Here is a 24,664-nt window from a genome sequence, read left to right on the forward strand (position 1 = left end):
TTACCTAGTTGAACACAATTTCTAATATCAACAAATCAGGATTGTACAAATAAAAGTATTTTTCTCTAGGAAAATACAGTGTTGCTTACAATTCAAACTGATGTCTCATGTCTCTTTAACATTATAAGTGGTTTTATACTCCACCTAACTGAATAAGGCATAATATAACCCAACCAAGTAGACAAGCAGTATTAATACCACTGGGTACTTAGGGAAAGAAATGGGTTGAAAAAAAGTCATTTGGACGACCTTGTCCTCCCAAAGTGCTGGGATTACAGGCGTGAGCCACCGCACCCAGCCGCTGAGCACATTTTATGATTATGTGCTATTTTAACTTAGTGAATTATGAATTATTTTAACTTAGTAATTAATTTTCTGGTTAACTTTGCTAGATCTCATTCTCAGACAAGAAAATGAATGTATGGCTTTTACCTAATGTCTGTCTTTGTTTTTAAAATATTTATTTTTCTGTATAGTTTGTTCTCTCTCAATAAACACATTTGGTGAGTATAGTTTATAGAAATTAAGTACTATATAATAATGTGTATGTGCAGCTATAAGTACTAACTGACCACCAATAGTCATGGAAAATAATAATAGGATTATCTGATCATTTACAAATGAGTTATCTTTATAATAGAGTACATGACATTTAAATAAAACAGCAAAATAAACCAAGAATGCATATCCCCAGCAATGGCACTTCATTGTTGCCTGATACAACAATCTTTGGAAACAAAAATTCTATTGAATTATCCATTAGGTGGACAGTAGCTTAAATCTTTAGTTTGTGTTCATTTTATGAAGAATAATCAGACAATTAAAAAGCAAAAAGGGGAGAGTGTCCAGGAAACATAAGCTTATGGAGAGAGTTTAACACTTAGTAGCAGAGAAAACCAAGAGGGCCAGAATGGACTCTGTGAAGGCCTGTGCTATGACAAGGTGGTGGTTGGGGGGTATTTTGTGCTATTCTTCTTCAGATGGCACAATGTAGAATCCATAGGTAGAAGTTACATGAGGGCGTGCTTCGGTTTCACAAAAGAAAGAGAACTCTAGCAAATAAAGGTATCCAAAAATAGAATGAGAGCAAATCAATGACGCACAGATCAGGGTTCCAAGCTCCTGATAATTTATACCAGGAATCTGAAAAACCAGTTTGTGGCTGAAATCTGGCTTGCTGCCACCTGTTTTTCTATAACCTGTGAGCTAAGAATAGTTTTTACTTTTCTAAATGGTTGAAAAGAAATAAAAAGAAGAATAATGTTTAGTGACATGTGAAAGTTATATACAATTCAAATGTTAGTGTCCATATAAATGTTATTGGAATGTAGCCAAGTACATTTATTTACATACCATGTACCCTACAGCAAGAGTCAGCTGCACTGGAAACTATACAGTTCATAAAGCCTAGGCTATTTACTACATGCGCTCCTTTATAGGAAAATCATACATTACTAGTTGATTTATACTAAGAAATAGAAAAACTGTTTTAAAGAACAACATAAGGGCTGTTGGAGCTTAGAAGATAGTCCCATGTTTGTAGTAGTTACTCATATCATAGTAAGTATTATCACACATAATCACTCAAGTGTGTGTTTGTTTGTTTTTTTTTTTTTTAGGATTTTCAAATTTTAATTTAGTAATGCTTACTGAGCACTTTTTTTTGTTTTGTTTTGTTTTGAGATGGAATTCCACTCTTGTTTCCTAGACTGGAGTGCAATTGTGGGATCTCGGCTCACTACAACCCCTGGCTCCTGGGTTCAAGTGATTCTCTTGCCTCAACCTCCCAAGGAGCTGGGATTACAGGCGTGCACCACCACACCTGGCTAGTTATGTATTTTTAGTAGAGACATGGTTTCACCATGTTAGTCAAGCTCGTCCTGAACTCCTGACCTTTAGATCCACCTGCCTCGGCCTCCCAAACTGCAGGGATTACAGGCATGAGCCACCGCGCCTGGCTACTGAGCACGTTTTGTTTCAATCAAGAATATAAAATCTCTGCTCTAAAGTAATTAATGCAAAAGACTTTCCAAATTATAAAATTTAGCATACAAGTGAATACAACAGCACAAATAGTATAATAGTATGCCTAATATAAATAACGTAATAAGGCAAACGGCTACATGAGCCCACTATCATCTTTGGTCTACCATATGATCCAGCAGTCCGACTACTGAGTATATACCCAAAAGGAAGAAAATAAATACACCGAACAGACATCTGCACTCCTGTTTGTTGCAGCACTGTTAACGACAGCTAAGATTTGGAAGCAACCTAAGTGTCCATCAACAGATGAATACAATAGATGAATTTCAATAGGCCCCAATGGTTCCTCTGATTTCACTTTTTGCACTAACAGTCTAATCTCCCCACAAAGTGGTATTATCTTCATAAATGTATAATTGGGATCACACTATTCCCTACAACACCTTTCTGTTCTTTTTGAACTCACGAAAAGTACTGACTGAAGTCCTTTTGGTGAACTAGGAGGTGTCATGTGAACCATCTGGAATGCCTTGTGTGAATTATCTTCATGGTTTTGCTCCATCACATCAGGTCTCTGTGCAAATGTCATCTTAACAGAGAGGTGGTCTTTCCTAGCTATTCTATATCACATATCATTTCCCCCTCTCTTCCAACATCTCTTCTTTTCTGAGCTTTATTTTTCTTTATAGTTTCTCTCATTACCAAATTTATTATATGTTCATTTATTAGCATACTTATGAATTTGACATTTTCTATCACTTGATTATAAGCTCTCTTTTGTCTGTTTTATTCTCTACTAAAAACCCTACAGCTAAAACCATGTCTGGTACATAGTAGGTGTGAATGAATAACTGAATGAATCTGAGGGAGTGATCACGACCAGGAATCTGGCCCTCTGGGTTTCATAGATGGCCAAGTAAATGATGAAACATAAAAAAGCAATAAAAATCAAGCTAGAGTTGCTGACTATGGTTCTCAGCTCTAACTGCTAATGTGCAATATGACTAACTCTAAGTGTAAGGATTAAGTTCAGTAGATAAATTTTTTTTTGTTAAGTTTCATTTAATGTCAGTAGGTCTTCCTGGAAATCTCCATTATCCTAAGCCCATTTGTAATTGACCTTGCTCTGTTATGAAGTAATTAAATTAAGTATATCTCTTCATCCCACCCTGGTTGTCTGTCACCTGCAGAAAACTCCCATACATTTCAATGGCTTCCAATGATGTAGAAAGAGGAATAGGCCAGACACTAGGTGTGCAAGGGGCATTATTACGACAGCCTCTCAGAGAGACTCCAGTGGGCTCAAACTCAGTTGCCCATAGTAGCAATCTCCTTATTAAAGATCTTTTTTGTGGCTTTCCACCCCGACTTGTCTCACCTCCCCTCTCCCCCCCACTCCCCAATTGCATTTATTGGACCAATGTCAAATAAACCATATGCACCCATATTCATGTATCAGGGTCTACTTTTTGTACTTATAGGTTACTTTATAAGATAGTTCCTCACTGCGAAAAGAAAAAGGCATGATTTAAGTCCAAGTTCTGTTTCTGACAAGAATACCTTCGGTCATTGAATCCCAGAGTTTTATTTTTCCTGTCCGTACAAAAATTGAGAAAACAATAATCATGTTACTTCTTATCTTTCAAATATTCTGAAGAACACAAAATAAAATATCTTGTACTATAAAATGACACTATGCATGCAAAGGGTTATTTCTGAAGTTAGCTGTCAGCCAAGCAGCAGTGTTTACTGAAATAGTTCCATCTAAAGCGGGTCCCTTTGGGTATTTCCATGGAAGTGATGCATCGAAGACCATCTCTTCACCATGGCATTTACTTCTAAAGTACAAAGTAGGATTTATTGTTGCTTAACCATAGGACGACATGGTTTTGATTTTGATTTTTGCCTTTTATAATTTGACAAACCCTTCTATAAATACAGTTTTAGGACATGGAACTCACAGATATCAACATGATATTTATTCAGTCCCCAAATCCAATCCCAAATAATCACACGTCCAGAGAAAGACCCTTATAAAGTATCTTCGGTTATTCTAAATGGAAGAACAAGAAAGCCTTTCAGAAAATTCCTATGAAAATATCTCCGTCGCAAAATTAATTTGGAAATGGAGCATCCTCTTTTTAATTTTTCATGGCAAAAGGTCTATTATTCTAATCAGGTTAAAATTAAAAGGTTATTTTATTTTCTTCCAGGAACTTAATTACTAGAGAAATTAGAACCCAGATTAAAGGATCCTTGCTGATAGCAGCCACTGCTGTATCAAAGCTTAAGCTGTGATTCCTATTCATTTCCAATTATTATTTTGAAAATTTAATGTTAATTATCAAGAGGTGATACCTCAGTCATCTATGATAAAAATGAGTCCCCAAATGTAGTGAAGTTTATTCTTAAATGTGACAAGGAAGACTCAGTTTCTTACAGAAAAATGTGCTGCTTCTTTCACATTTTCTTTGTCTACATCTTGTAAAAAATAGTACGCTGAAGGCTCTCTGCAGAGAAGAATAGAATTTCATGGTCTTTTTATATGTCGGCATATATAGATATAAAGTTCTAAGCTCTATGTGCTAGCCATGGTGATATTTTACTTGTGTTTGATTCATAACACCTCACATAATTTTTTGAAACAATTATCTCCAGTATATAGGGAGGGACTGAGTCTACTAATCCATAAGCATCCTATAGATGGTAACAGGTAAAACTTAGAATGGGAACTCAGATATAGTTGGTTCTAGACTTGAACAAATAAACAACAAACAAAACGAGAACCACAACAAAATACGTTATACAGACCCTGTACATCCATGATCAGAGTTTTCTTATACTATGCAAACACACATATGCACACATAACACACACACACACACACAACACAGGTGCACGCACATGCACACAGACACACATACGCACACTTCCATTTGCTACCACATCTGGAGAGGTGCTCAGTTTCTGGGGATATCTGTGTCTCATATGTCGTCAGGTCTGGAAATGAGGCTTTGAGTATGTGGATTAAGTATTTGTACACTAGTTACTCTTACTATTTGTATAGTATTAGAATGGTGACTGGCACGTAGGAGACAGTATATCTATATTATTAAGACAAAAAACATAGAAGCTTTAATTCATTTTATTTCATAGAAAAGTAAGCTGAGACACATTTAATAATTTGTCTTGCAGCAGGGTGCTGCGGCTCACACCTGTAATCTCAGCACTATGGGAGCCCAGGCGTGCGGATCACCTGAGGTCAGGAGTTTGAGACCAGCTTGGCCAACATGATGAAACCCCATCCCCACTAAAAAGAGAGAAAATTAACCGGGCGTGCGGGTGGGCACTTACAATCCCAGCTACTTGGGAGGTTGAAGCAGGAGAATTGCTTGAACCCGGGATGCAGAGGTTGCAGCAAGCTGAGATAGTGCCACTGCACTCCAGTCTAGGCAACAAGAGCAAATCTTCATCTCAAAAAGAAAAAAACAATTGTCTTTGGAGTTTACTATCTCATAATTACAAATATTGATGTAGTGATAAGTAAGTTTTCTAAACAAGAAAGCAATGCAGTAAGTCTTTACAATGTGGAGATCATAGCTTTCGCCTACAGGACAACCAAAAAATGTGTCTTAGCCTTTTGTTAATGGGAATTTGAGGCTTGGGAAAACATATACAGTGACATGGGAAACATAACCTGTATCTTAAACAACTAAGACAAAGGTGAAGATGATTTGTTCCACAGAAATGTGTTAGACGATTCACAAAGTTAGGACAAAGACACTGATGTTAAAGTTGCCTGTGAAGACATTAGAATAAAATTATTTCTAAAAAGTGAGAATGAAAAAATGAACTTTCTAAATGATTTATATATGTAATATGAAAAACACATAAATGTTATTGATATCTTCACTTAGGCCTTGACAGTTTATGTGCAAGTTAGTAAAAATATAAAATAATCCAGGGAACATGGAGAATTACCTTATATTTGGGGTCATACAATATTCAGGCACACGTGTAGCTTGCCCCATGAGAGGCTGAGATCAAATTGGAACCTGGGGCTGTTAGATTCACACTTCCACCCTCAAGAGGTGGAATAGCACAATGAATAAGACCCTGGACTCTGAAGTCACACTGTCTGGATATAATTCTCATTTCTGCTCATCTGATAGCTGGGCCTTCAGCAAGTTAATCTTTTTATGCTTCAAATCCCTTTTTTATAAAATGGTAATAGTGAAATAATCTATTTCATAAGGTTTTTGTAAGATTAATTGTCTATATTACCATGTAGAATATGCCTAGCATCTAATTAGCACTCAGTAAATATTAGTTATTTGTTTATATTCAGTGAGTGAACTTAGTTCTCTAAATATCAACTTGGGTTGTTACTCAGGAGGCTGAGGCAGGAGAATTGCTTGAACCTGGCGGGTGGAGACTGCAGTGAGCCAAGATTGCACCACTGCACTCCAGCCTGGGCAACAGAGTGAGGCTCCATCTTAAAAATAAAGAAATTTTAAAAACAAATTGTTTTTTTTTTTTTATACAAATACCTTCCTCTCCCATATATATATAGTAATGTAATATCAGTGATAAGAAATTTGTTGATTTGGACAGGTATCTGATACATCTCTTGTGAATATCAGAGTCAACAGTTTTCAACATCAATTCTGAGCTATGCAATAAAATCAAGCTTTTTTTTTTTTTTTTTTTTTTAAACGGAGTCTTGCTTTGTTGCCCAGGCTGGAATGTAGTCGTGCCATCTTGGCTCACTGCAACCTCTGCCTCTTGGATTCAAGAGATTCTCCTGTCTCAACCTCCCACCACCACGACTGGCTAATTTTTGTATTTTTAGTAGAGACAGGGTTTGTTTCACCATGTTGGCCAGGCTGGTCTCGAACTCCTGACCTCAGGCAATCCGCCCGCTTTCTTTATAGTTACCCATAAACTTTATCCTCTCCAAAATGTGTTTTTTCTTCAATTATTTAATACATGTGGTTCTGAACCTCTGTGAAATATTTCTAAAAATTAAATGTAATGCTAAACGAGGGCTTCTCATGGTTAATAACTTGAGGAGACTGATACGAACTCGAGTACATATTTTCCAATTTTTTTTTAAATATATACTATTGAAACAGATTTAACTTCATACTTTAAACATTAAATGTAAAAACATGATATTGCTTCATAATAGGTATCTTCAGTTATTCAATAATTCATAATGATAAAAATGTTTCAACTGTACATTGTAAAAGGAAACTGGTATTTCTAAAGAGGATTTAACCTAAAACCAATATCTTTGAAACCATATTCCAGCACTTTCTCGATTTCTTTACAAAATAAATTGTTTTATAATATTTTATCTAACACCTCCCTAACTTATAATTGTTAGAAACACTTGTTTTGAATGCAAATGTAAAATGCTAATGAAAAGTTTTCTATCTGTGCTTTCTAATGTTATTATTTTTAAAGTAAGACTCTTGAGGCGGTTGCTTTGGTTGAACAAGAAGAAACAGATGTTGCTCTTATTAGAGACAAGAAGAAAAGACTGGCTTAATGAATGTTGGGAAAAAAAGAATGTATTTAAAATATAGTAGCAAATGAAGATGTAACATCTGTTAGAAAATGCTTCAAATAAAATTACAGTGACTGGAGTTTTCAGTCTTATGATCAATATTCAATCTTAAGAACAAAATTTCCTAGAATATGAATTCATCTTTAGGCAGTTACAAGGTTCTATGATGTGTTACTAATATATCTTATTAATAATCAATTCTCCTTTTATGCAATAAAACTTTCAAAAGGTATATAAATTTTCATATAAATATGCCGTGCACTATTTCTTATATTATCTATATAAATTCCATATCATAAGAAAATGGATCCATTATGACCTTTCTCATTTTCACATGCCAATCTAAATCACATTATAAATATGATCAATTGTTGTCAGATAAAACATGTAAAAAGGTGCTTGGGCAGGTACAAGATACTTTTGCTTTTTATGATAAAGAAACTGCCAAAAGCTTTATTGTAAAGTTATAAAGACAGAGTCACGTTGGAATGTGTCCTTCTTTTGGAAAAATCACTTGAATAGAACTTTTAAATAAAACAAATACATTGGGGAGAGCATATGGCATGACATTTTTTGGATGTTATTAGAAATGACCACTTCACAGCCGGGTGTGGTGGCTTATGCCTGTAAACCCAGCACTTTGGGAGGCAGAAGCGGGCAAATCACCCAAAGTCCAGAGTTCGAGACCAGCCTGACCAACATGGTGAAACCCTGTCTCTACTAAAAATACAAAATTAGCCAGCATGGTGGCGCATGCCTGTAATCCCACCTACTCCAGAGGCTGAGGCAGGAGAATCACCTGAATCCGGGAGGTGGAGGTTGCAGTGAACCAAGATTGTACCATTGCACTCCAGCCTGGGCAATAAGAGCAAAACTCTGTCTCAAAAAACAAACAAACAAATGAACAAACAAAAAACAGAAATGACCACTTCATTTATTTACTATGTAGAATCTTAGGGATGGGATGAATTCTTTTCTTACAGGCACCCAAATTCCTCTAAGAAAAAAGGGATCTAGGTAGTCTGCACATTAGAGTCATTTGGAGGAGCTTTTAAAGTTCCACCCTGATTCCTCCAAATCATTAATGAGAGAAATTAAGGCACTAAATAAATGGAGATATATACCATACGATTCTAACTAAATCCCAACAATAAAGTTTTTGTAGAAATACATGAGATGATTCACAAATGTTTTAAGAAAATGCAAAAAGACCTTAAATATTCAAAATAAGCCAAAAAGAAAAACCAAGTTAGAGAACTTATTTGATTTCAAGATTATAAATTTATATTATCAGAGAAAGATCATAAATAGACTTACATGTAGGTAGTCAATTGTTTTTTCAACAAAGGCACCGAGGCAATTTAATGGAGAATGAAAAGTGTCTTTTTCAAAAAATGATGCTGAAACAACTGGATAAATATAGAGAAGATGTATTTTTGACTTCTACTTTATACACTCAAACAAAAAAAGTAGTTCTCAATGGATTTTAGACCTAAGAAAACAGAATATTTTCAGGACCTTGGGGCTAACAGAGGTTTCCTAGAGGACATGAAAATCACTTGATAATTTGAGATCCATCAAATTTAAAAACTTTTTCTCATCAATAGACATGGTTAATAAAATCCACAGCAAGAAAGAGACTAGGAAAAAATATTTTCAGTGCATGTATCTTAAAATAGAATATACTAAACTATACTAAGAGCTCCTATAAATCAACAATTACTGGAAAAAAATGGGCAAAAGTCACATCCCAAATAAAGATCTATTAATTACTCATAAGCACATTAAAAAGTACTTTATATTATTATCCATCAGGGAAACCAAAACCATGATATATAATAGTATACCCATTTCTGTGGCCAAACATTAAAAGGACTATCTAGGATCTAGAGCAATTTGAACCCTCATGCATTGCTGGCTGGAGTATAAAATTGTACAATCTTTTTGGAAAACTCTGGACAGTTTTTAATAAAGTTAAACATATATTAATCCTATGACCCAACGATCCCCTTCCTAAGTATGTATCTACCAATATCAAAATGTATGTTGCAAAAATACTCATACAGGAATGCTTGGCAGCCTTATTCACAACAGTTGCAAACTGGAAATAAACACATGTACATACAGGGTATATTCAAACAAGGAAATATTGCTAAATCATAAAAAAAGAAAAAAGAATGAACTAGTGACTCAAGCAACAGCATGAATGAATTTTTTAAATATGGCGTTTTGTAAGAAAAACCTGCACATAAAAATAACATGTTTTATGAATCCTTTTATATGAAATTCGAAAACAGGCAGAACTAGTTTATAAAATAGACAGGGAAGGGAACATCACACACCAGGGCCTGTTGTGGGGTGAGGGGAAAGGGGAGGGAGAGCATTAGGACAAATACTTAATACACGTGGGGCTTAAAAAACCTAGATGATGGGTTGATAGGTACAGTAACACCATGGCACATGCACAGCTATGTAGCAAACCTGTACGTTTGGCACATGTATCCCAGAATTTAAGTAAAATAAAATTTTAAAAAAGAATAGAACAATCAAGCTGCTAGAAATCAGAACAGCAGCTGTCTATGGGAAGGTGGCTGCAAGTGGGAATGGACTGTAGGTTGGCACGAGGAACTTTCTCAGGTAGAGAAAATGTTCTATGTGCTGATTGGGTGTTTGTTGTCTCAGGGTATATACTTATCCAAATCTATTGAATTGTACTTTTAAAATCTGCATGTTTCACGAACAGTTGGCCCTTATTATTTGCAGATTTAACATTTGTGAATTTGCCTACTTGCTAAAATTTAGTCGTAAACGCAAAATCAATACCCATGGTCATTTAAAGACTCATGCACATACAGAGTGGTCCTAAGGCACAAGTTTCCAACTGAGGTAATGCTTTGCCTTCCTGTTTAAGGTCTCAACCTACAAACAAGTATTCTTTTCACTGTATATCCAGTGTCATTTTTTTTTTTTTTTTTTTTGGAGATGGTCTCGCTCTGTCACCGAGGCTGGAGTGCAGTGGTGCAATCTTAGTTCACTGTAACCTCTGCCTCCTGGGTTCAAGCAATTCTCCTGCCTCAGCCTCCCGAGTAGCTGGGATTACAGGCGCAAGCCGCCACACTCGGCTAATTTTTTGTAATTTTAGTAGAGACGGGGTTTCAGTGTGTTGCCCATGCTGGTCTCGAACTCCTGACCTCGTGATCCATTGGTTAGGAATATTTTTAACCAATACAACAGGAGTGAGCCACTGCACCCTGCCAGTGTTATGTTTTTTATATTTTTGTGCTTTGTTGACTTTGCTGTTACAAGTGGTCTCCTAACATAGTGCTGAAGTGCTCTTTAGTGATCCTAAGTTAAAGCTGTTTTGTGCCTTACACAGAAAATATGTGTTTGTTAAATTTGATTCTGGCGTAAGTTACAGTGCTGTTGAACGTGAGGTCTGTTTGAATCAATGATAAATATTAAATACAGTAACTTGAAACACAAACACACACAAAAACAAGGTTATGTATTGATTAGTTGGTGCAAATATTGTGATCAGAGGCTGGCAGGAACCTAACCCTGTATTTCCCGTAGGAAAAATGGTTCAATAGTTGCTAATTCAGTTTCCACAGTGACTGTATAGAACATAACTATATATTGACTGACAATAATGAGAATCAACTGTATGTAATTTTTACCTCAATAATATATAAATGTTTTCAAATGGAATAGTCGTGATATTCATTTTAAAGTTCAACTAAGTTTCATTCAATTATGCTGTATTTTCTGCATTATCAAACAATAGGAAACCCAATACACATGAAATTATTTGCTCTTAAACAAGAGAAACCAATCAGACTCTTAAAATGTTGAACTTACAGAGATCAATATTTTAGCATATTAAAAATTAAATGACTACCCAAGACTAAATGTTCATGTAAAAATTTTTAGTAGCTGTTTCAACCATTACTGATTCCCAGCCAAAAGACAAACATGACTATATTTCAAAAACTCTTATTTGAAACTTCATTATTCTGCTAATGATTCATCTCTTTTCATGACATAATCTTACAGAGCAGGTAACTTCAGTAGAAATATGTTTATACAAGGAGTCATTTTCATTAATCTTATCACTTTTGGCAGACTCCTTCTTCTTCCTTCTTTCCTTTCTTCCTTCTTTCCTTTCTTCCTCCCTTCCCTCCTTTCCTTTATTTTTCTTTCCTCTTTACTTCTCACTCTCCCCAACTGTCTCTGTTTTTTTTTTTTTTCAGTATTTGATTTTCTGTTGAATATAAAACACAATACAAGTTGTCATGAATAGGAAGCTATTGTCAGCTTCAAGGAGGGCTCCAATTCATCTGACTATTGATTAATGAAGACATGTAGATAAGATCTAAGACGGGGTGTGGCAAAGCCATTAGAGTCTGGGTGTCATACCAGGATGTCATTCATACTAGGATTTCAAATGACAATATCAATCCTGTTTATTTATAAATATGTATTGAATACCTACTATTTCCTAGGTACTATTTTAGCACTAGAGATACAGTATGTCATAACTGGTTTCTGGTCTAGAAATATTTAGCTATTTTAATTTGAATAACTTATTAAATTTCTTGGTAACTTGGTTTCCTTATAGAGGAAATTATGATTCATGAGTCATAATGTATAGGAGGCACCTGATATCATCAAGAGATAGTAGCATCTTTTATTGTATCATTATTATTTTGTTATGTATATATAAAGACAAAGTACATGTATGTATAATGGGAAGGAACTTTGGAGGTTTTAGAAAGGGAACATATCACATTTTGTGTGTAGTGTATGAGGTCACAACACAAAGACATTAGAGGGTGGCATTTGAGATGGGTTTCAGGTTTTAAATACAGACTTTTAAAGAATACAATTCTTCATCCATAAAGCGACGTTTATTGGAGAAAACTTGGAAAACTCAAAAAAGTATGCCAGAGAAAATATTCATATCATGAACAGATATCACACTTAATATTTGTTGTATTTCGTCTGGCTTTGGCCATGGGTAACTGCAACTACTCACATTCCTTTGATAACTGAAGAAAGGTTAAAAAATAAAGTATAACAGGAAGAAGCACGTGATGATCATCATCTACTGCTTTCTCTGATTTCTTATGACTGGGGTGATTTGACAGTCTTTGCTTTTCATCTTTTCATCTATTCTAGTTTCAGCTATTCTCTGAAGAGAATAACATGTAAATTTGCTTGCACCAGCTTAAGCCCTTTTACAGTTCTTCTTCAAAGAGTCAAGCTCATTCTTTCACTCATTTATTCACTCATTAATTCATCTCTTACCATGTGACTGGCATAGTTTGAGGTGCCAGGGGCATAAGAGTAAACAAGACACATAAGGCCCCTGCCCTCATGGAGCTTAAATTCTTGTGTGCAAAGACAGATAATGGGTTAACAGGTAAAATTTCAGATGGTGATAACTGCTGTGAAATAACTAAAACAGAGATTGTAATAGAGAGATAATAATGATTGACAAAAGGGTAATGCTCTGAGGAGGTGACAGTAAATCTGAAGCCTGAAGGACAACAAGAGGTCAGCCACATGATGATCTGATGCAAAGGCCCTGAGAGAAGATATGCTTGGTGCATTGGAGCACCAGAACAAAGTGACCAGAGTCCAGAAGGCAAAGGGGAGGGACTGAGGAAATAAGAGAAAATATATAAGCAAAGATCTGATAAGTAGAAGGCAAGAGTGAAGGTAGGGACATCTATTAGGAAGGTCTTACAGTCATCAGGGCAAGAGATGAAGGGAGTTTGGACAGAGGTTAGCCCTGGAGAAACGTGGCCAGATTTGTCATGTTTTGGAAGCACAGCTGATGGGTCATTGACTGGCTGTCAAAATTTTGAGAAAGAGATCTGTGGCTTAAGCAACTGAGTGGAAATGGATGCCATTTAACCATAATGAGAGACCGGGGAGGGAGTCGAATTTGGGCATATCTGTGAGATAGCTAAGTAGAGAGATGGCATAGGCCATTATATATTTGGGTCTGGAGCTCAAGAAAAAAAAATGCAGTCTGGAGATATAAATCTTAGTCATGAGCATAAGTCATGGGGCAAGATGAGGTTACCTGGGGAGAGACTTGACATGGAAAAGAGAAGAGAGTTTAGGCTGAGCCTTGCAAGTGCTCTAACTTTTAGAAGTTGAGAAAATGGATGAGAGGCCAGGTGGCAGAGAATCTTGGCTCGACTAAACTTTAGTTAAGTTCCTAAAGTTTCTCCTAGGCCCATCTGTGCAATTCCTTATACAATTCAGTTTAGCAAAGATCCTAGCTAAGTTAGTTTAGCAAGACACACCCCCCCATTCCTACTCCCCCTGCCCATTTTCCATATCTAATTACCCCAGTATCTGATCAGGTTCCTCATCCTTTGCCATCTCTGGGGATGGCTGATCACCCCAGCCTGTCTTCAGCAAGAATCCTGTTAGGACAGTTTAACCATAATACCCTTTGCATCTGATGTTTCTTCTTAGTAATGTTCCATTCACTGACCCCACTCTGTTCTTTGGCTATAAATTCCCGCTTGCCTGTGCTATATTTGAAGTTGAGCCCAGTCTCTCTCCGCCACTGCAAAATCCCATTGCTGTGTCCCCATACCTATTGAGATGGTATTGAATAAAATATTTCTTACCATGCTTACCAAGTGTCACTAAATATCGTTTTTTCTTTAACACAGGAAAGATTACTGAGAGAGAGAGAGAGGCCAGTAAAAGGGTAAGAGAATGTGATGTGAAGAAGAAGATTATTTCAAGAAGGAGGGACTAGTCAACTCTTATAAATGTATCTGAGATATCAAGTAAAACAAGGAGAAGAAGTGGACATTAGATTTGAGAATATGAAAGAGAAAGATGATTGGAGTGGAAAGGGGAGAATACGGTAGGTGAGGAATGGAAAGAGAAGATATGGCCCTTGAGTAGTTTAGCTATGCAGGAGAAGAACTTTGAGTAGTGGTGTATATTGAGAATCTAATGAAAACTATGAATCCTGAATCAAGAAAAACTCATTCATATATACCCCAAATTTGTATGCAATTTCAGGAGTTTAGGTCTTCTCTCAGGTTCAAAACCCTGGTTTATATAATTCATCATTCTTTAATTGTGCCATTTGACTTTATTGGGTAATGCATATACTGTCATTTCATTTATGCTTTTCTGATTATTTTTCTTACACTTCATTTTTTTCTAGTTAAAAGTTTATAGGTTATATTTCCTGTTCCTTAATTAGCTTTTTAAAATAAATACGCAAGTTAATTTTTAAGTGAAATATTAGTATTTGCTTACTGTCACTGCTTTGTTCCGTTCTAAGCAGAGATTTGTAGTGGTAAGACCGCTATTGTATCATTTTGGGAATATAAGTTTTCATCATTATTAATATTACAATGTCTTAAATCTAAATTGACTAAGCTATTCTTAGACCTTTATTTTTGTCTCATATATATTTCAGATAAATGTAATATCTTACAGTTTTCTATGAAGGCCCAAAATCATTCTTGGATTATAGAAAATTGATACTATGTAAATGGCAAGGACATTCAAATCAATTCCTCTGACTTTTTCTGAGGATATATCTATTTGACATATTGTAGACAATTTAAAAATAAATCTGATGATTCCTGACTTTATGGAATTTGCCCAACTGTATGGTCTAATGATATTTCAAAAGCTTTATGTACATATTTATAATTTCTAGAAAACACTTCTCTGTATTTTACAAATTAGAGTTACATAGCATGGGAAGAATAAATAAAAATAAATGGGAAAGATAGAGTGTAGCTGAGATTAGTTTGGTATCCAACTGGGAATCTGACAAGAAGTCATCCCAAATATAGGCATTCTCTGGTTTTCCATATCCTAATTGTAATATGCCATTAAAACTCTATTGGTCCCGTCTTCAAGGCTGATGTTATCCTGTTAGAGAAATGAACACTAGAATGTTTACAGAGTACCTTGCCTCTTCTCCATGTCCCAAAGGCACATAGTCTCTGTTGTCTTATGCATTAAAGAAGAAATTATGTAATGCTATTGGTCAATGACTTTTTCCATTCTGTCATATTAGTATTATAGATGCAATGCAAAAAGTATTTTTAAAAAGCAATAATAGGAATATCATAAATGAAAATAATGTCATTTAGACAAGATTAATTCTTGAATCAATTTTCTCATTTTTTCTAAGTGTTTATAACAAATTAAAAGCTTAAAATGAAAAATTGTCAGAAATGTAATTTAATGACTTCCTTTAAAATAGGTATGTATGATTAATTCTATCCTTTGAAATATTTCAAAATCTTGGTTCCATAATAATCATAAAGAACTTGAATTTTAGTGGCTTTCATTAAAATAGAGGCTTTTTATACCTGTGTTTACTGGATAACTCCAGTGACATAATTGTTTTTAAGTTAGAGAGGTTATCCAGTCACTCAGGGGCTCAGAAATTCCCAAGTTCAGGAAATCACCACGGTCAGAATCCTGACAAGGAAAAGGCATCTTAAAATATTATGTCCAGGTACAGTCCTTTATGATTTGAATAGAAATAATTATTCTTAAATTGCTTTATAAATTGCATAATAAGAATAGAGTTTCTTATATCAGATAATTCTGCATTAAACCTTTTTTATAAAACTCTGTTTTTATACGTGCCACCACATAATCTTCATCTTTTATTCAAAGGATGCACTTAGGCTGCAGATATAGGCAAAAACTCAGCCCTTACCTTTTACCAGTAGGTTTTTCCTGCCAGCCTCTCTACTACTTATTCTTCTACATGACTCCTAGCAGCTTCTGTATATTTCAGCTCGATGTCATTTCCTCCAATTAAACTACTAATAGGGACTGAACCTTGAAAAGTACATCTCAAGGTATTTATTAACTATGTCTCTTCAGCAATCTTCAATTCAACAATAATCCTTTTTGAGTGTCAACTGCACTTTCGGTCGCTTTTCTTACTCCTGATGGCGAAACTTGTGTGGAAAAATGCCATAGGTGAGCTCCTTAAAACAGTAGTGAAGTGACACATATTAGGTGCCAAGTCTTTTTGTGGATTATAAACTAAATGTGATAGGCATCTGATTAATGGTTAAAAAGAAATATTTTAAAATGTAATATTTTTATTATAGCATACATTTTTAAAATATTGATTTGCTATATGGTTTCATGGGTTGGCATCACATACATAAGTCAGGTGTGTGTGCTTCTATATGTGCACGCACACATATGTGATATTCATTACATGCTATGTAAGACAGGAGAGCTGTGTGATATATTAAAATAGAGCTGGGTTCAAATTTGGGCAGCATGGACTATAATATTATTGGAACAAGTAGCTTTATCTCTCTGTCCTCCAAATTTCTGTCACTAAAATGAATGCTTCATTTCAGCTGTGTTACAAGATTCCTTTTCATGTTATGTATTTTAAAAAAAGGCTAGAATACATTCATGTGCCATAGAGGGGAACAGAAAGACCAATGGTGATGTATTGATTCGGGGGGAAAAAACACGTTATTTAGGGCTCATTAAAATAAATACTTATATAATTGAAGCTGCATAGTTTTGGCTTCACATTTGTACTTGCTGTTCTTGATGACTGTAAACATTAAACACAATGGCCATGGAACACCTACAGAGATGAAAGAGATTGCACCTGAGATGAGAAAAGAAAATTACATGTGGAAAATGCAGGAATAGTCACTTGAATCTTGTATCTTAGTAAAGGAAAGATGGGAACTCCTGGTAACTTCATAGAATCTTGGGAATAAATAAATGACATACCAACATGGAAGATGAAACCAAGACCATAGAAAGAACTATGATCTTTTACCAGGTAAAATCCGAAAGGGAATTCATGGCCACTTCTGTGATTTTACGCAAGTTGTGGAGTCCCATAAAGTACTGGGAAATTGAAGATAGAAGTAAGATTTTTGGGAAAAGCATTTGCTCTCTATTTCAGAAATCCTCTGGAATACTAATATTAGATGAAGAGGTCATCCAGCAATACACCACAAAGGCAATTATGTGAGAGAATTTCTGGTAGGTTAGATGACATATAACATTAGACTTCTATGATATGAGCAATTATCATTTTCTTATAGAACATGTCCTATCTAAAGACAATAGTAGCTAGATACACAGATAATCTTTTTTTATTATATAGCACAATTATATTGTTTCTGGTAGCTACTTGCTGCGTATTGCTTAAAGTTGGTTGCTAGATGAGCATCCCTCTAGTTAAAATGAATAATTGAAACTAAAAGCAACCTGGAGTGTTGGTAACATTCTATTTCTTGATATAGATACTAGTTGCATAGGTATGTTCATTTATTTTTTAAAGCCTTCGAACTATACAATATGAACATTTTTCATATGTATATTGTATTTCAACAAAATAAAATCATAAATCAGGGCAAGAATATATTTAATGTACAACATAAAAATACCTTAAAATGTCGAAAATATTGGAGTCACTATTATCTTTAAAACTCATTAGATAGGGGTGTATAGAAGTGTCAAAAAACTCATGAAGTATGCATATAGTTGTAGGATATTAATACATTATGATCTAGCAAAACTGATAGCTATCAATGCCATTAGTATCACGTGAACTGTAATATATAAGAGGAAATTATTGGTGGATTATGGCACAGCACACAAAGTGTTCATAAAATTTTTGAAGGTGACTTCAGGACACTTTCAAGGGTTTACAAGTTGATCTCACTTTCAAATTATGTCTAATTTCATTTCTAAACTTAAGGTGGCTGGGTGAAGTGGCTCACATCTGTAATCCCAGCATTTTGGGAGGCCAAGTCAGGAAAGTTGATTGAGACTAGGAGTTCAAGACCAGCTTGGACAACATAATGAGACCCCATCTTTCTCTTTGTATAAATAATAGTAACATTTAAAAATAAAAATAAATTAAGGACTTTCCTTTGACTAAATTATCAACCATGATTAAGGCTCTTTTATGACATACAGATACATAGAATATAAAATTAAGCACCATTTTGTTTTGCTTTCCCTTTAAACTGTATAGAGTTCATCATCTTCCCTGTATTTAAATTTTCTCAGGCTTTCCTCATCTTCGTTCTTCTTCAATTCACCATCTCTGTATGTCTTAGACTAAAAAGTATAACCAGATGGTTCAAATAGCCTAATGTTTAGCTCTTGAAACCTCACCACTGTCATGGCTTAAATTAGTTTGAAGGTTCTTAATCTTCACTCTGCTCTCACATGTTCGCGAGATGATGATGTCATCCAAACCATGGCGCACGATGACAGTGACTTTCCTCGAAAAGCGAAGTTCTTTGGTAGCTGGGGATGTAAGTCAAGTTTGAAAAACTAAATATACATTATTTGACAAAGGATTTTCATGTGACTGGACATACCTGTTTATATAGATTACACACTTAGACTAATAGCTACAATTAGAGTGTCCCCTTTGTGTCTAGCTCAGCCTTTAACAAGTTGTACTAAGGTTTAATGCCCACACTCAAATCTCCCCAAGGTAAAGCCATAGCCTCTGAAGAACAAGGAGGACTAAGAAGGCACAGAATTTAGGGAGAAGAATTTGAAACAAAACCGGATGAGCGAATTAAGTCACTCTTGGTCTGAAGAAGACACTGGCTTCTAACCTCCCTCCTTTTGGAAGTTGGAGGTCCCGTCTATCCTCCAACAGCAATTTCAGAGAAGGTGACCTGAGCTCACAGGGGTAAAGGGTGGTAAACTCCAGTAGCTAGTAGCTACCTGCTGATGATCACACAGGTCATAGTCAAGAGAAGGGCCTCTAGATCAATTCAGTGAAAACCAATTCTGTAAGAGTGGATTGGCCAAAAACAATTATCTAAGAATCAGTTGATGAGTAACTCACCAAATTCATCAATTTTACCAATTTATTAGGTAATTGTGTTAAGAAATATTCATCTTGAATATATTATATGAATATGAATGTATTCATCTTATGAATATATTCATGAATATATTTCTCCTCAATATATCCAATAAATGTGAATATATTAGTAGTATTTTAGGGATTATTTAATTTATCAAAAGCTAAGGGTCATAGGTTTAGTCTTTTAATAAATATATTCATGAAGAACATATTCATGAGGATTGTAGTTATGAACTAAATCATCCTGTGAATATAGTAAAGGAGAGTATATTCAGGGAATTCTTTCATTCAATTATTCAATACTATGTCAGACAATACCCTAGACAATATGACTACATCAAAAATAAAGTTACTGACCTAACAGGGCATCAATTCTTAATATATATATTGTCTTTTAAAAATATATATATTTTTTTTTTTTTTGAGACGGAGTCTCGCTCTGTCGCCCAGGCTGGAGTGCAGTGGCCGGATCTCAGCTCACTGCAAGCTCCGCCTCCCGGGTTTACGCCATTCTCCTGCCTCAGCCTCCCAAGTAGCTGGGACTACAGGCGCCCGCCACCTCGCCCGGCTAGTTTTTTGTATTTTTTAGTAGAGACGGGGTTTCACCGTGTTAGCCAGGATGGTCTCGATCTCCCGACCTCGTGATCCGCCCGTCTCGGCCTCCCAAAGTGCTGGGATTACAGGCTTGAGCCACCGCGCCAGGACTAAAAATATTTAATATAAGCTTTTGGCTAATCCATTTTGTAAATCTGGTGAATTTACCTGTTTCAAGGAAGATATATCTGAGTGACGTTGCAGCCTTCCTGTATTGAGTGCTGATGATTCGTTATAAAAATCTTGCACCAGAGGTTTATTATATTGGTCCTTATCATTATTTGTAATGTTCACATATAGCTTTCTTTAAAGTTACATGTGAACTTTCTTTAGAGTTATATGTGAGCATTAAAAATTTAATAAGTGGTCATTCTGTGTAACGGCCAGAGTTACTTCCCACTTTGAACATGAACAGATGATTAAATCGAGATTGAAAAAATTTAAGAGACTTGCCCATATAAACTAGTAAGTTGGAAACCTGGTAATAAGACCCAGGTTTGTGAAATGCTAAGTCAAAGATTTTTTTTTTTTTCTCACTTTTCAGAGTTGCCACTTACCAGTCTTACAACTCTGCACTTTCCAAAACTTGAGATTTTGTTAGCTGGGTTTAGCACAGGTTATTAACTCAAATTTCTATAATAACAATGAAAAGGATATCTTACTTTTCGTATCATGGGATTTATACTTTCCATTCACTTTATTTTTTTTAAAGCAAATTATGGTAGAAATATAGTACATCAGAACAATTTCTATGTTAAAGCATAAAAGTAAGGTTAATGTGAATATAACAGTTATTGTTACTAATTCTTATTTTTATTAAGCAATGAATAGCTTCATTAAGTAATACATTAGTCTTTCTTGCTAGCTTTGTGGGAGAAAGAACAATAAGACTGCTTGAGTTAAACTTTGTGTGGCTTTTAAAAGAGAAAATGTTCTTTCCCAAAGGGCAGTACAAATAAAAAACCCTAAGCTGAACATCATTATTCTCTGAGAAAGTCATCAAAACAAAATGAAAATGTTGGCATTTTTGTAAACGAGTTTGCATTTTATTGAGCATGACTTCTATGAAAGATTTTTTTGGTCCCTGTAAGAGATGCCTGAATATGAAGCAGACTTGCTGGAGGATGTGTGACCTCTGTTTTTGTCTCTGAACTGTGCAAAGACAGAAAAGGGCTTTTGTTATTGTTTTCCTGTAAAAACGTCAGCTGTTTAATTTATTTATTCCCAACCAGTTCTCAAAGGGAACTCAAGCAAACAGAAATTGGTCACTAGACACCTCTTTTCACTGTTGATTTTCTTCTTTGTTTAAACAGCGGCTTTCCCACTTTGGTAATGTCTTGGCTCAAACAAAAGTTATGGTTACACAAGAAAGAGTTTACAATTAGCTGTATACATTTGGAAAACAAACATCATTTGTATTATACAAAAGGCAGAAAGAGTCCCCTGTAAGTCACTGTAAGATCACTTTACATGTAGACTTGAATTGTTCACTGTGCTATGCAGACAGAATTTAAGAACAAATCTCATGCTTTCATTCAGGCTATCCACCTATCTGACAGATCTCTGCCTATCACCTTGTAAACATCCTAATAAATCCCTACTTAGCATCTTGTAAACTTACCATTTTCTACTCTGATCGATGAAGTTACCTCAAGACAGGAATCATAAGTTATTTCATTCCTAAAGTATTTAGCATTTACATTGGTTCAAGTCAATGTTAACTTTGTGACAAAAGGGAGCCATTGAGAGCTGACGAGAATTCTAATAATGCCTGGTGTATGGTATGCTGGTGGATCATCTAGGGATAGGTTTATGAAGCAACATAAGGAATCTAACTAGGATGATTTTCTTCCTTCTTTAACTAAGCACTTAAAATAATCAATAACATAATTTAGCTCTTACTATGTCAAGACAATGAGATATTTAAGAAGACAAAGTTACTGTTTTATGGAAATTAGATACCAGATGAAAATGTATTTTATATGATTATTAGGTCCTATTGGCATAAACATGAAGAGTACTGACAATAAAAGTATAGGGACCCACCGCCTAATTTCATCAAATATTTACTGAGCATTTATTATGAGAAATAGTGAATTAAAATATCTTTCTCAGCAAGATTTATCATCTCTGAGTCAAAGCTTTAAGAATGAATAATCATCTCACCATTAGCCTGCTCAAGAAATTATAGCATTCTATTTTTCTTTTTCTTTAGAGATGATTATTTTTAACTGGAAGAAATAATGCATTTATAAAAATATTTATTTTATATAGAAATTTTTAGTGCATTATCTGAAATCCAAGTATATCTATCCCTAGTAAATGTATGTAGATTATAACATGTCAAAATGTAGATGAGTATTACTAACATATTTGGCATAATATTATAAAGATAGGGTTCAGAATGATTATAGTTATTTAATCATCTTCATTATAATGATTTCAAGTACGTATTTTTGGATACGTCTAGCAAGCTATGCATAATGCTTTGTATTCAGGATAGAAACTAATTTGTATTTATTCAATTTTACATTTAAAAATGTAAGCTCCATTTTGTTACAAGTACAGTTATAAAATCCGATCACAGATGCAAAATTATACATGTTATTTATAATTTTTAGATTTTTAAAAATAATTATACAAGTTTTATTACTCAACATTATATGAAAAGAAAGAAATAATTTTAAATAATGATAAGGGATTAATGATACACATAAAATTTTATAGCTCTATAATGGAAACAATTATCATGCTTGTATTTTTTTCCAATAATTATGCTTTATTTTTCCTTATAAAAAACTTTATTCAGTATAAAACTTTACAAAATGTACTGTGAAGCTTTTAAAAGTGTGTTATTTTTCATTTTACCCATTAAATGGTTTGATTTTATGCCCGCCGCAGTCATAGATGAGAGAAATTATTTTCTTTTACATCTTTAAGAAGTTAAATTAAAAAAGAAATAAGAATAATTTTGTCCAACTATACTTCAATTATTTTACTCATTCAACAGATTGTTCTGTAGTTACAAATTCTGAAGACTGTGGATGATAGAAAGTATTTGAAACATTGTCCTCAACCTCTGAGGTACTTACTGATTTATGGAGGACATATGTAGAGAAGTCACTGTAAAAGTAGGTGAACATTGCCTAGTGCTAAAATCACTATGAACTATGGAATAGATGGATTACTTTCTTTTGAGGATATAGGGAAGACTTCATGGAAAAGTTTCTGTTTATGGAAATTGATGGAAAATCTACCTGAAATGAAGAGATTGTCAATAATTAAGGGATGGAAGTGCAGGAGGTTATTTTTATTTTTTTGCATGGTTTCCAACCCTTCCTGAGCTCCTAGAATGTATAACTGAATATCCATTAGCTGCATATCTGTATCTTTAAACCTCCAGAGTCGTTTACGCTCAATATATGTTTGTTGAATGAACAAGTGGATTATGTATAATTCAGCAGGAACACTTGCCATACAGTTCATGGTATGGAATGAGTGATAAGACAGGAGGTACCAGTTGAAACCAGATGAGGAAGGACTACAAATTTCAAATTAAGAAGTTTGAAGTCATTTACTATTACCTTTTTTTTTTTTTTTTTTTTTTTGAGACAGTCTCGCTCTGTCACCCAGGCTGGAGTACAGTGGCCTGATCTCGGCTCACTGCAAGCTCCGCCTCCCAGGTTCACGCCATTCTCCTGCCTCAGCCTCCCCAGTAGCTGGGACTACAGGCGGCCGCCACCACGCCTGGCTAATTTGTTGTATTTTTATTACAGACAGGGTTTCACCGTGTTAGCCAGGATGGTTTTGATCTCCTGACCTCGTGATCCACCCACCTCAGCCTCTCAAAGTGCTGGGATTACAGGCGTGAGCCACCGTGCCTGGCCCTTACTGTTATCTTTTAAATGCTGTTTACTTAAAAGAAAGAAAAGAAAAGGAAAACTCGTTGTGGCCACTATCAATAAAGTTTATGAAAAGTAAAAAAAAGAAGTTTGAACTTAATCTAGTAAGAAGTTTATAGATGGAAGAAATGGCATAAGAAAGAGATTTTTTGGGAGGATGAATACAGCAGCTATAGACTACAATACGAGTAAATCATGGTACTTTTTTGTGTACAGCATCCCCACAAATAAATATGCTTATAATGCATATGTGCAAATTTCTAAGATAAATGTATATTCAATATTATACTCAGAAACCTGAATTCTCTCCATTCGGCATTGAAAAATCAGAAAAAAATGGCTAGACTCAGGAGTTCAAATAGTAAATTCTGACTTTTTAATTCTCATTTTGGCATTTCATTACGTGATTTGCTTCTGAAAAATTAAGTTTATCTATTCTTTAGCTTTGTAATGCTATGGTTCTTCTGTTTTTCTTTTTTTTTTTTTTTTTTTTTTTTTTGGTTCTCATTTGGCTTCCACTCCTTTTCTGAATGTCTCAAACATTCATCAAAGGCTCATTATGACATGTACCTGAACTATCCTGCTATGACTACGTACATGGAGAATTCAATCTAGTTTTGAGACAGTCTTAAGTGGTCCTATTTATATTTCAGCTACTCATGCATGAACTTGATTACAAATTATGTATACATAGCCATAGTTAGTGAATCCTCA

General features: G+C 34.8%; 1 protein-coding gene across 1 annotated transcript in view; it reads right to left on the reverse strand.

Moving 5' to 3' along the window:
- Nucleotides 1-24,664, reverse strand: part of LOC105474842 (contactin associated protein 2) — a 2,256,224-nt gene that overhangs the window by 1,105,014 nt on the left and 1,126,546 nt on the right. The gene's annotated exons all lie outside the window — the stretch shown is intronic.

Source organism: Macaca nemestrina, chromosome 4 (genome assembly GCF_043159975.1).
Source record: "Macaca nemestrina isolate mMacNem1 chromosome 4, mMacNem.hap1, whole genome shotgun sequence".
NCBI lineage: Eukaryota > Metazoa > Chordata > Mammalia > Primates > Cercopithecidae > Macaca > Macaca nemestrina.